Genomic DNA, 12,446 nt, shown 5'->3' with positions numbered 1-12,446 from the left:
GCATGCTAGTGTTGTGGCATCGCGTAGTTTAGTAATTTTTAACCGAGTTAGAATGATAAGGTTAATAAACTTACATCTTTGTTTTTTAAACCTGAGAAAATGGTTGGTTCATTTACAATTACAATTAGAGAGCACTGAGCAAGAACTCACTGAGATGTTAAGTTAAAAACAGTGTTTTAAAAGCTAAACACTGTTACGACTAAACCAGGAAAGGGGCCAGAGGGGAGCCTGAGACCCCTTCCTCACCCAGTTATAGCACCATCATTTGACAGATTACTATTAGGAGTAATGCCTGTCAGGCCTTTGAGCTATATGGCATTCCGGAGAGAGAAACAGAGTTAATGTTTCCGGTCGATGACCATTCGACGGAACTGGAAAAAGTTGGAGGCGTAATAGGTTTTAAGCAAGTACAGAGGCAGGGGAAGAGGGGAGGAAACGAGGGGAAGGAAAAAATAAAAAGGAAGGTCTGTGATAGGGTGGGTGGAAGGAAGAGGTGATTAAAAGACAAAAGGAATTATGGTACAAGGCAAAAGGAGCTGCTGACTATTTCCAGCATCTTCTGTTTTAATCTCAGATTTACAGCATCTGTACTATTTTATTTTTATCTTTGAGCGACACAGTTAGTGCATTTGATACATTTTTACATTTATCTCCTTTATAGTAAGGGCCACAGGAGACCAACATTCTGTGCACCAGGCCCCCATGTTTACATTGAAAAATCTGTATCCTTTATCCGAACAAGAGAATCATAGGGAAGAGTTTTAGCACCCCACCCCCCAGTCCTGAACAAGAAGGGGAAAGGGAAGATGTAAAAATGCAAAAATCTGAAACTCAGCCACTATTCATCTCCAACCTGCCCAGTTCCAGTTTTAACAGAGTCATGGGGGTGGGGTATGGTTGTGGGGAGGGGTGGGTCTGTCATTTAAATATTTAAGGAGGCTGCATGACTCAAATTCAAATTTAACCACAGTTTTACTTTTAATGGCTGTAGGTCAGATTTCACAAACCTTGGGAAGCCTGTCAGCTGAAGGGAGGTGAAAAGTGCCATATCCATCAGGTAAGTGACTTTACAGCACTGCTTGTGGGCCAGGAGGAGCAGGAGGCTTCACTGCTGCCCATTCCCTCTCCCCACCCTCGACACCCCCCCTCAAGCAAACCTGCTTCCCTTCCTGTAAGCCATTGCGCCTCCAGCCCCATAATCGGACCCCATGGAGGGCCCCCCTGTGAAAACCTGCACCTCCATAAACCATCCCCCTCCCCCTGCACTAAACACCCCCCCCCCCCCCCCCCCCAACTCCCCCTGCCTCACTTACCTTGGATCTGGGCTCCAACGCTGTGCCTGGTCCAAGGCCTCTGACAGTACCAGCAGTGGCCACCACTCCCAGTGGCACTGCTGATACTGCTGAGCTGCCTGTCCTGTGATTGGCCTGCAGCTCCGGAAGGAGGGATCCCCATCTTTAATTGGCCTGTGCCATTGAATCGCTCTAGGGGGTGGGGTGGGTGTGGCTCCAAATAACTGAGGCGGGATTCCACCGGTCCAGCGCCGGGAGCCCTGCTGTGGGCACAAAACCCAGCCCTATGACTCTATGACTTTCTGTGATCTATTTCTCTGCTATCCCCTGTAAAGAAAGCCAAAGAATCAATCCAATCTCACATTTTCTTTGTTCTGAATGCTCACTCTGCTCATATTCCTGTAACATCTCAATCCTTAATCTTATTCACAAAAGGAACTCATGGTCTTGTGAAATAATATATATGAAGTTGAAATATAACGTTTTTATGATGAATACTGGATCAAACAGATAAGGCCACTATCTATTTATAGAGGTATCCTTTCAACTCTTCTGTCTTAACAACATCTGTCTTTTTGCTATGAACGGATTTAGTTAAAAGTATTTTTTAATATCTTGCCAGTTTTAAACATTTTTGTAATAAATCTTTTCTGGCATCCCATGAAATATCAACATCTGTTGTCAGGAATATAAGCCTAGAAATTACTATTTGTGATATTGTTCTGAAAGTGTCTCTGTGTTTTGTTAAATATATTTTTTCAGGATTCATTTTTGAAAGATTGAAGAAATGTTAAACTTTGAGGTTTTCAAAGGGGGTCATGTAAAGGCCACTTGACTTTGAAAAACAGTCCCTGGAAATGTTTTTTAAAAGGGGCACTGAGATGTCTTGTGAAGAAAACATGCCTTTTCAGGAAACCACCTGACTTCTGACAACAAAAACAATAAGCCTTTCCGGGAAACCACCTGACTTCCAGCTGAATAAACAACAGAGAACTTTGGACACCTGGAGAAATTGTTTACAAAGAAGTAACAGGTCAAGATTAATGGAGGTCAAATAGGATCTCCAGAAGTTTCATTTTTCCCAGAAGGGGATTGAACTCTAGAGCAGAATTTCAGAAGAGGTCACAAAGACTAAATAGTCCTTCAAGATGGACTTCTGAAAAAGTCACAGTCATAGCATATGCTAAAGAATCGCAATGAAATGGTTTGGGACCTCGTAGAGTTTGCCTAATTGCTTAAGGGAGGCCAGTCAGGAACTCTCTGCTACTGATCAAAGTGACATTCATCTTCTGAGACACTGATAAACTTTACTATATGGTTGAAGAAGGCATGAGTTAGTCATGGTAACTCGGAGTGCCAAAATACATGAAGAGAATTGGAAGTTAGTTTAGCCTGCACAGATCCATCATCTAATAATTCAGTTCATTAATGTTTCAGTTTGGTATCCTAATGCTTTATGGCTGAGTTTAATTCAATGTGGAAAATAAATACTGGTGATAATTACTTGCAGCGTGATCAGAGAGCATTACCATAAACAGGATACGGACTACTTGACTTTCCCTGAGTCCTGGGATATGGTGGGTCTTAACTGTGTGATCTGGTCAGAAAGAAAGAAGAAAGAACTTGCCCTTTAATAACCTCAGGACTGTTACAATCAAGGCAGGAGGAGTGCACTGTCTTTCTCTAGTTCCACTTTTCCACAGGTCACAACATATGTTTAAATGTTTACCCAGTTACTGAAATGGCCAATAATATCCTCTATTTTTATTTCAGGATACAATTCACCAACCAGGTTTCTTTAATAAACCACAAAAGTATTAATTTATTATAAAGCAAGACTTAGTCAATGAAGATGCAAAGCTTTAACACACAGTTTGAAATATGTCAGTAAATATATATATTCCCTTCTAAATACCCAAAACAAACACACGCACACACCGGTTAAAGGAAAAATAAAGATGCTTTGGCCAAAGTACTTGTTAAATCTTGAAGAAAAATGATAAGATATTATGTTCCAGATGGCATACACTCTGGCATCCAACTACACATAAATGGGTCATAGGGATCTTTTCAGAAGCAGTTTGCTCAGGAGATGTTGAGAGGAAGTCTTCCAGAAGTTTCTCAGGAGAAATGTAGCATCAGGCATTACAGCTATCACACACTGGATTTTTTGCAGGGTTTCTCAGAGAGGTGGAGAAAGCAGGCTTACCTCCAACTGACTCAAAACAGTATTCAAAAATAAAACCCACTCTTGAGCACCTTGAGCATCTTGTCAATTCTGTTGTGAACAACTCCCATAGTCAGAAGGCACCTGTTGTTTACTTAGCTGAAGACATGTGACATCCAGTAAATGTTTTTAAACAGAGTCCTTCTAGTGACCTTTTTAAAAAAAATGTCCAGTGTTTATGAAATCACTTCAGTCCTCCAATGAATCCATCTCCACAATTCTAAAACATGAACCCTCAAAAATTATTTAAAAATGGAAGCACTTTCAGAACAGGACATCCCAAAGGGCTTTACAGTCTGTTAGATACTTTTGAAGTGTAGTCACTGTTGTAATGTAGGGAAATGCAGCAGCCAATTTGCACACAGCAAGCTTCCACAAACAGCAATATAATAATGACCAGATGATCTGTTTTAGTGATGGTTGAGGGATCGATATTAGCCAGGACATCACCAGCCTGACTGAGATCACCTACCTCATACAAATCATTTTACAGCAGAGGTTATGGTACATGAGGCAATGTTACAGTGAAGGATTCTGTACTTTCCATGTTCATGTGAAATCATCCTTCCCTGCACTTAGCTATCAGCAGGCTCAATGAGGTGTTTGCTCGCTAAGCATCTGCATCTGAACATAATGCCCGTTCTCTTCATGTTTGCTGTTGAACATCAGATCACACTGCTGTCATGATTCTAGTTTCTAAGTTCCTTCTTCTGTGGGTTTGTTCCAGCTGCCATCATGGGCGAAAGTTTCTGTGATTAGAATGGATCCTAAGGGGGGAGCGGGTGCGGGGGATGGAGTTTTGACTTTGGGTGATACTGTAAGACCAGCAATATTGATTTAGCCACCCGTTAGACATCTATTCCATTGAAGTCAACCAAAATGAAAATCGGGAGAGGTATATAATGGACGGCTGAATCGATAACACCCATTTTATACTATCACTCAAAATATAAATTACTTTCCAAGTAACTGAAACCAAATTAGTTTTAAGTCAAGAAAGCAAAGCGCGCATAAGTGTTCACTGAAACCATACCAAACATGATGGATAACAGATGGATAAATCACACATGCTTAGTCCTTAGGCTAAATTTTAAGGATAATTTGGTTGTTTATTTTCAAAGTTTTCACCTCAGCAGCATGGCTCAATCAATCTTTTGAGAAATTGGATGAATAAATTAATAATCAATTATTTTATGAAGAATCCTGAGCAACAGACTCTTTGGCAGTAGATTAAAGACACTCTGATAACTACATCTGGAGAGAAAGCATTTGTCTAAAGGATATATCATGCATAGTCCTCTTGTAATGAATTGTGTGCTTTGATATCTGAGTATTGAAGAAGATTACAAGTTCTTTGGTTATTTTTTTTAACTGTGACATTTTAGAATATGTTAGATTGCTGCAGAATGTTCTGATAGGAACTGAAGCATGCTTTAAGAGTCTAGTTAAACCTCCACTTAGTTACAGACCTAGGTTTTGTTACCCCGTGTGACAGTGTTCATGCATTGTAGTTTCTCATGCAGTTTACAAATGTGACTTTATAATCCAGTAGATCCTAATCTGAATTACATGAGGTTACATTTGTGCAACTTTACAATAGTGACTACACTTCAAAATTACTTTTTTTGCTCTGAAGTGCTTTTTGACAACCAGTGGGGCTCCCAAAGCTCTGCTTCAAGGATGTTTGCAAGCATGACCATGAAGGCGCTAAATGTCGACTATCGCACCTGGGAGTCACTAGTTGGCGAAAGAGGGAAATGGCGACACATCCTGTGGACTGGTGTGCACTACCACAATGACCAATTGCTACAGCAGCTTGGCAACAGGCACCAACGTCAAAAACAACTCACAGCATCACTTGGCAGCTTCACGTGCAGCCCTTGTGACAGAGTCTGCTTCTCAAGGATTGGCCTTCACAGCCATCAGGAAAGATGCACTAAAAGAATGGATTGTTTGTTGCGTGTCCATCATCTTTCGCAGATGGAAGGATGCCAACCAACTGAGACATTGAGAAGGTAGAGGTACACTGCAGATTACCAGCTATGCAAGGCCTAACTACAGGAGTGGCTACTGATGCTATTGAACCCAAAAAAATATCTGGTGAAAAACCTAACAATGCAACTGCTGTTTTAAATTAGTTGGGATTATTGCAGACACCTGTTGTAAAGCATTTTTGTTCATAAGCATAGTGTAGCTCAGTGTAAAATCCCACTGAAAGAAATTGGATCCAGGACTCTCTAAAGTTGCAATGAAGTTTGCACTGCTCCATATTTTGTATTTAAATAATAATATAATCCTTTCAGGATAAATTGTTTTCGGCTTGAAAAAGTAGATTTACAAAATTGTGCAAATTATATCAAATAAAATGTCAAACAATTGTATTTTCTCCAGGCCATGCCCTCACTTAACCCTAGAAAAACAGTTAGTGCTCATGCCCTGTTAAGTAATTTCTCAATCCATCATTGACGCAATCTACAACATTGTGTACTTTGGGTAACGTAGCAGCTGAACTGGTGAAATTATGGGATTCCTCCATATTAAGTTATGACAAATTTTATTACAAATGTACTTTCAGTCCAACATAAAAGCAAAATACAGCAGATGCTGGAAATCTGAAATAAAAACAGAAAATGCTGGAAATACTCAGCAGGTCTGGCAGCATCTGTGGAGAGAAGCAGAGTTAATGTTTCAGTGACCTTTCATCAGAACTGGCAAAGGTTAGAAATGTAATAGGTTTTAAGCAAGTAAAGCGGGGGTGGTGAGGGAAACGAGAACAAAAAGGAAGGTGTGCAATAGGACAGAGGGCTGGAGAGATTAACTGACAAGGAGGGCATGGGGCAAAGGCAAAGAGAGCATACTAATGATGTGGTGAAAGACAAAGCAGTGGTGCAGAGAGAGTGTTAATGATAGAATCATGAACAGCCCTAGCCAAAAGCACAAACATGAAAACCCAGTTTATGGCAGGCGCACGGTAAAAAATTATAAAACAAAATAAAATAATAATAAAAAAGGGGCTGTCATGCTCTGAAATTATTGAAGTCAATGTTCAGTCCAGCAGGCTGTAGAGTGCCTAATCGGAAAATAAGGTGCTGTTCCTCGAGTTTGCGTTGATGTTCACTGCAACAATGCAGCAGGCCAAAGACAGAAATGTGGGCATGAGAGCAGGGGTGTGTGTTGAAATGGCAAGCAACCAGAAGCTCGGGGTCATGCTTTTGGACTGAGCGGAGGTGTTCCGCAAAGTAGTCACCCAATCTACGTTTGGTCTCCCCATTGCAGAGTAGACTGCACTGTGAGCAGTGAATACAGTATACTAAATTGAAAGGAGTACAAGTAAATCGCTGCTTCGCCTGAAAGGAGTGTTTGGGGCCTTGGATGGCAAGGAGAGAGGAGGTAAAAGGGTGATTGCATGGGAAGGTGCCATGGGAAAGGGATAAGGTGTTGGGGGTAATGGAGGAGTGGGCTAGAGTGTTGTTGAGGGAATGATCCCTTAGGAATTCTGACAGGGGAGGGGAGGGGAAGATGCGTTTGTTGGTGGCATCACACTGGAGGTGGCGGAAATGGCGGAGGATGATCCTTTGGATGTGGAGGCTGGTGGGGTGGAAAGTGAGGACAAGAGGAACCCTGTCGCGGTTCTGGGAGGGAGGGGAAGGGGTGAGGGTAGAAATGCAGGAAATGGGCTGGACACAGTTGAGGGTCCTGTCAACCACAGTGGGGGGAAATCCTCGATTGAGGAAAAAGGAAGACATATCAGAAGCGCTGTTGTAGAATGTTGCATCATCAGAACAGATGCGTCGGAGAGGGAGAAACTGAGGGAATGGAATGGAGTCCTTACAGGAAACAGGGTGTGAGGAAGTGTTTTCGAGGTAACTGTGGGAGTCGGTGGGCTTATAATGAATATTAGAGGACAGTCTATCCTCAGAGATGGATGCAGTTAGCGTGTCATAATACTTGAAATCTTTAGATAGACTGTATGCATGGCTTTATTATAGTCTACAATTTCACTTAAATGAAGGATGATGTATGTGATGCAATTGGGGGGTGAGATCAGTGCTGAGGTCTACTTATTTGGACCAAGTCACAGCCAGCACCTCAGGAGAGCAGTGCAGTGCCTGGATTCAATTATCGGTCCCTAGATCTCAGAATTTCAATAAAACGAGGGAATACTTTCATTTCGACAGGAGAGTTATTCCAATCACTACCACAGAAAATGGATTGGTATCACATAATATATGCAGTATCACATTGAAATATCTACAATTGATCTCAATTAGCTAAGATGGGTGTGAGTATCGGTTCCTAGTAAATTCTAAAAAACAAGGCTCAAGATGTTTCTTTGTCCAGTAGCTGATTCATAAATAATAACTTTACCAAAATTGACCAAAACACTTACTTCCAATTAGATGAGCATGCTTGAAGTGAGACTGCATCTCTTGCATATGAGCATCCCAGCCATGAACGCTTAGACTATATCCCTCACTTGGGGAATAAAAACAGAAAGTGCTGGAAATACTCAGCAGGTCTGGCAGCATCTGTGGAAAGAAACAGAGTTAGCATTTCAGGTCTGTGACCTTTCATCAGAACATCACTTCTGTATATAGGCTAGACTTTATAATCACTAAAAATTAAATGCTTGTTGGTTGGTAAGAGACTGCTGCTGGAGAAGGAATGCATGTGATTAAAGAAAATCCTGTGCCACAATATGCCGTCCCATTCAAGCCAAAACGCTTGGACGAGAGGTTTGTAGAAATTCAACTAATCTCATTCGGTGCATGGGACAAACAATGGGAAGTGTTAAAGGTGCTGCTTGGAGATGATTGAGCTCCTTGCATTTAAAGCTGCTGAAGTGTTAGTTACACATCATAAGATTGGTTCAACTAAAGGAGGCCCATCAGCCCATCATTCCAGAATACTAACCCAGGAGATCACAAGATTAATAACAAGATAAGATCACTGCTCAGTGCCAAATCCTTTCATTTTGGTTGTTTAATAGTTTTAGTTTGCAGCTAATTTGTTATAATGATATCAGTAAAAATTGCTTAAAAGGTAAGTCTGATCCCAGCATCAGTCAGATGTGTTTTCGCCAAGTCCAGACTTCTTGGCTGCCCCTCCATTCAGATGGGACCAGTGAATTTTGCTTGTTTTGGACTGCTTCTGAGATTTCATATCTGTGCTGGATGGTTTGTAATAACAGATGCCCTTATTATTTGGGAATTGTAGATGTATGAGGGGAATATTTTCCAGTGGGTGAACCTCATATCTAACATGACCAGACTACATTCCTTTGGGTACTGCTGTGAGACAGATTCATTTTAGTTAACTTGTGGTGCAAATACATTAAGTGTTTACAGCCGAACTTTGTCAATGGAAAAACATACTCCATTTTTCATTACTTTATTGTTCATTATAAAAATATTTACCTAAAAAAATTATTAAAAATGAAAGGAAGCTATATGAATTACCCCTATCTGTTTTATAATCAACCATTTTAGTCATATTTTAATGACATCGAAATGCAATTTATGGAAGATTTAACCTGGTGACAGTTTAATTTATTCTTATTTTTGTAAACCATGTAAAGCGATGATTTTAATTTGGATAGTTGAAAGTAAAATATGATACTATAAGATTGCAAATGTGTGTACCTGCCTTATCACCGAAGGGTAATGTTCTGTGGTATTACAGAAGAATATTAACAAAAGAATGGACAATCCATATAACTTGTGCAATGAATCCTTTCAAATGTTCCATTATTAAGTTATACAATTATTCATATTGATTGTTCAATTGCTATTTAATAGCTTATTCTATTTCAGTTAGTAAACACAATTTGGTATTAATCTGTCTTATTGAGGATATGCAAAACTTGTATTTGTGTGCTGACAAAAGACTTTAACAAGGTGATTTTATTCTACACTTGACAAGCTTCAATATTCCTATTGCTTAGCTGCCAAAGGCATTCAAAATAATCTGTACAGCCCATCAAAATAAAATATACCTGCCTTGGGGCATGTTGAGAAAAAGAAAGGTTTCAGTTGCTTGATAATATTTTCACTAGAAGTCTCTGATTGAGTCAGGGAATGTAGATTGGAATTATCTGAAAGTGAGAGAGAGAGAGAAACACTTAGCAAAATATATACTTTGTAAAGTCATGTGATCTGGCAGACGCATAATCAACCCACAATTTAAAATGTCAAGAAGCGTTTCAGGATTTTAAAAAAAATAATCTTGCTGCAGGTATTTACTGCCCCGCGAATTACTTACAGTCTCGTTCACCCCTCAGGCAGCTTCTTTCAGGGCTACAAGAGCAGGCAGTTGAGACACCGAAACAATGGTCTGAACCTCATGAGCCTGGCTACAAAGTGTACAACAGTGAATTAAAGGGATTTCTCATCTCTGATTTTCCCTCTTCTTTGAAGAGAGATTTTTTTTTTTCCAAAATATACTTTATTCATAAAAATCTGTAAAAATTACATTGCCAAACAGTTTCCAAACAGCACCAAAAAATACAAACATTGCAAGGGAGATCAGTTTCCTTCAATACTGTCATGAGTTTCTTCCCAACCCTTCCGTTTCACAATTGTCATGTCAATTACAGTTTTACATTTACAGCAATTCAGAATATTAACGATACAGTTCGAGGGGTTTCCCATGGATCCAGCCCCTCAGTCCAGCTTGGTGGGGGAACCTTACACTGTGGTCTTTCCCCATTGAGCCTTTGCTGCGGCTGCCCCAAGCTTTAGTGCGTCCCTCAGCACGTAGTCCTGGACCTTGGAATAGAGATGCCTCTCCTCTGCTCAGCATAGTTCAGAATGGGGCCTGAGTAGCATGGGGAACTGAACCTATATCCTGCATCCCTAGTATCCCCTCCATAGTGCATGTAGCTTTAAAGTCCATGTGCCATCTGAGTAGGTAATTTTTTTTCTCCAATATTATTTCATACCTCATAGTTTATATTTTGAAGTCCAACAGTTCTACCAATGTTAATCTATAATGCTGTTAGCCACATGCATTAGTTTCAGTTCTGCTGTTTTTAATGGACACCAACATCTGTTGGCATGGATACAGGGAGGGGAGCCTTCCTATCGAAACCTCTGTTACTTTTCCGTTCTTTTTCAATGAAATTACAGTCTTATTCAGAGAGACGATTCCACAGGCCACACCAGACAGACAGTCCCTGCTCACAAAGCCATTCGTAATGTGGAAGGCTAGAGCTGATAGATAATGCGAAGTATAATGGCTAAGCCTAATCCTGCTCTCACCAAGCTTGTATCTATTTGGGAGGGGGGGGTCACTTGATAACAATGAGGAATGGAAACCCTGACTGAATTTCTCCTTCTGGAAGCAGGGAGACTATATTTGTGAGACTACATTTTATGAATAGGAGTTATTATTTCCAGTCGAGTGGATGAAACATAATTCTAAAGCTAATTAGTTCACAACATTTTTATCTGTTCCTTCTAGCTTTATCTGCCAGTTTTCTTCAGTCTCTTACTCTTCTGAAGATGTTGACTCCGAGTTTGGCCATGGTTCATGGCTTTGCACATTCCACGAGCTTACCCTGGTGGTCATTTTTCGTGTGTGAGCCTAAACAATGAGAATTGGCAAAACATTTGACTGATTCAATCCTCCTTAATTCTGGAGTATGGTCACCAAGTGTGTTAGCCGACACTACCCCAGTGGAGATCAGCTAACTCAGGATAGGTGAGGCACCTTCTTGTATTATGTGGTTCAGCCTTAACCAAATGAGTCATCTGAAAACTCTAGTTTTCTCCATTTACAAAATATCCAGTACTTTGAAGCCACTGTTGCCGTGCACTGTGTTACGCTGGTTCTAAAGAGGTGATTCAAACCAGTAGAGCTTTGTGAGATTATTTGACAGTTCACATCACAATGTCTAGCAAGAAGGGAAAAACATAGGTTTTTTTGTTCGTTTCTTCTTTTTTCATTCCTTTGATTCCTTCAGATAACATGAAAATATACAGAAATTCTTCAGCACAGTACTAATGTCTCTAGTTTATAAAATTTCATTTGATTTATACAAGCATTATCTCATCTCTTAGAGAGAAGTGATGGGATTCTTGGCAGCCATCCAAGCAAGAAACTATTATAATATACACAAGATAGTGACTATCCTGAGCATATTAGAGGCTGTAACACAATTGCAGGGTTCAGATGATTTTAATAAACAGTTCCAGCTCTGCTATTGCATTTCATGATGTCAAGCAAACCCATCGACTCAGGCATATGTTGTTCTGTTAGTTCATTACAATTTCCTGATCATTTTTCTGCATTTTCATAAAACTAAGACAATAAAACTAAAAGAAAAATTAAGCAGTAGGATGGTAATGTGTTTATCTAGCTCCCCCTTCAATGCATCTATTGCAAATTACCTCAACTACTCCCTGTGGTAGCGCATTCCACATTTCAACCATTCTCTGGGTAAAGAAGTTTCCTGTGAATTCCCTATTGAATTTATGAGTGATTTTCTTACATTTATAGCCCCTCGTTCTGGTCCTCCCTGCAAGTGGAATCAAGACAGGGCTGAGATTGGACACTCACTAGAAGAAAAACTTTGAGACAAATCTAATACCTGCTTCACTTTAGAGCAAGAGATTGAAGCTCTGGAATCCTGCAGCCAATGCCCACCTCCAGCGACTTCTCAGCTTAACAACTCACAACAATGGGATCAATTGTAACCTAATCTCTGGAGAGGGAACCTGACGGGATCAGACTGGTCCCCTGTTTTAAACACTACTTGATTTTATTCTCCATTAATTGTTAGGAACCTGTTAGGGACCATTAACTTTTAAAAAGAGAAAGTCGAATGCCCAGTTATTACTGAAAGAATTACACCACAAGATTTCACATTTTTAAACAAAAAAACTTTACTGTACAAGAGTTAAACACAGCAAAACACTAACTTAACA

At 40.2% G+C, this 12,446-nt stretch overlaps 2 long non-coding RNA genes across 3 annotated transcripts in view; one reads left to right on the top strand and one right to left on the bottom strand.

Annotated features, from left to right (window-relative positions):
* Positions 1-2,983, top strand: part of LOC137381408 (uncharacterized) — a 54,484-nt gene extending 51,501 nt beyond the window's left edge. For both annotated transcript variants that reach the window (XR_010977172.1, XR_010977171.1), the window contains exons 3-4: positions 992-1,057; positions 2,055-2,983. This is a non-coding gene — a long non-coding RNA (uncharacterized lncRNA). The remainder of the gene's footprint in view (positions 1-991; positions 1,058-2,054) is intronic.
* The window catches only part of LOC137381409 (uncharacterized), a 96,802-nt gene extending 88,758 nt beyond the window's left edge, over positions 1-8,044 (bottom strand). The window contains exon 1 of the long non-coding RNA XR_010977173.1: positions 7,910-8,044. This is a non-coding gene — a long non-coding RNA (uncharacterized lncRNA). The remainder of the gene's footprint in view (positions 1-7,909) is intronic.
* Positions 8,045-12,446: the final 4,402 nt, after the last annotated feature.

This window comes from Heterodontus francisci, chromosome 22, assembly GCF_036365525.1.
Source record: "Heterodontus francisci isolate sHetFra1 chromosome 22, sHetFra1.hap1, whole genome shotgun sequence".
Lineage (NCBI taxonomy): Eukaryota > Metazoa > Chordata > Chondrichthyes > Heterodontiformes > Heterodontidae > Heterodontus > Heterodontus francisci.
The sequence above is the reverse complement of the archived record's forward strand: the minus strand, read 5'-3'. Positions and strand labels throughout refer to the sequence as shown.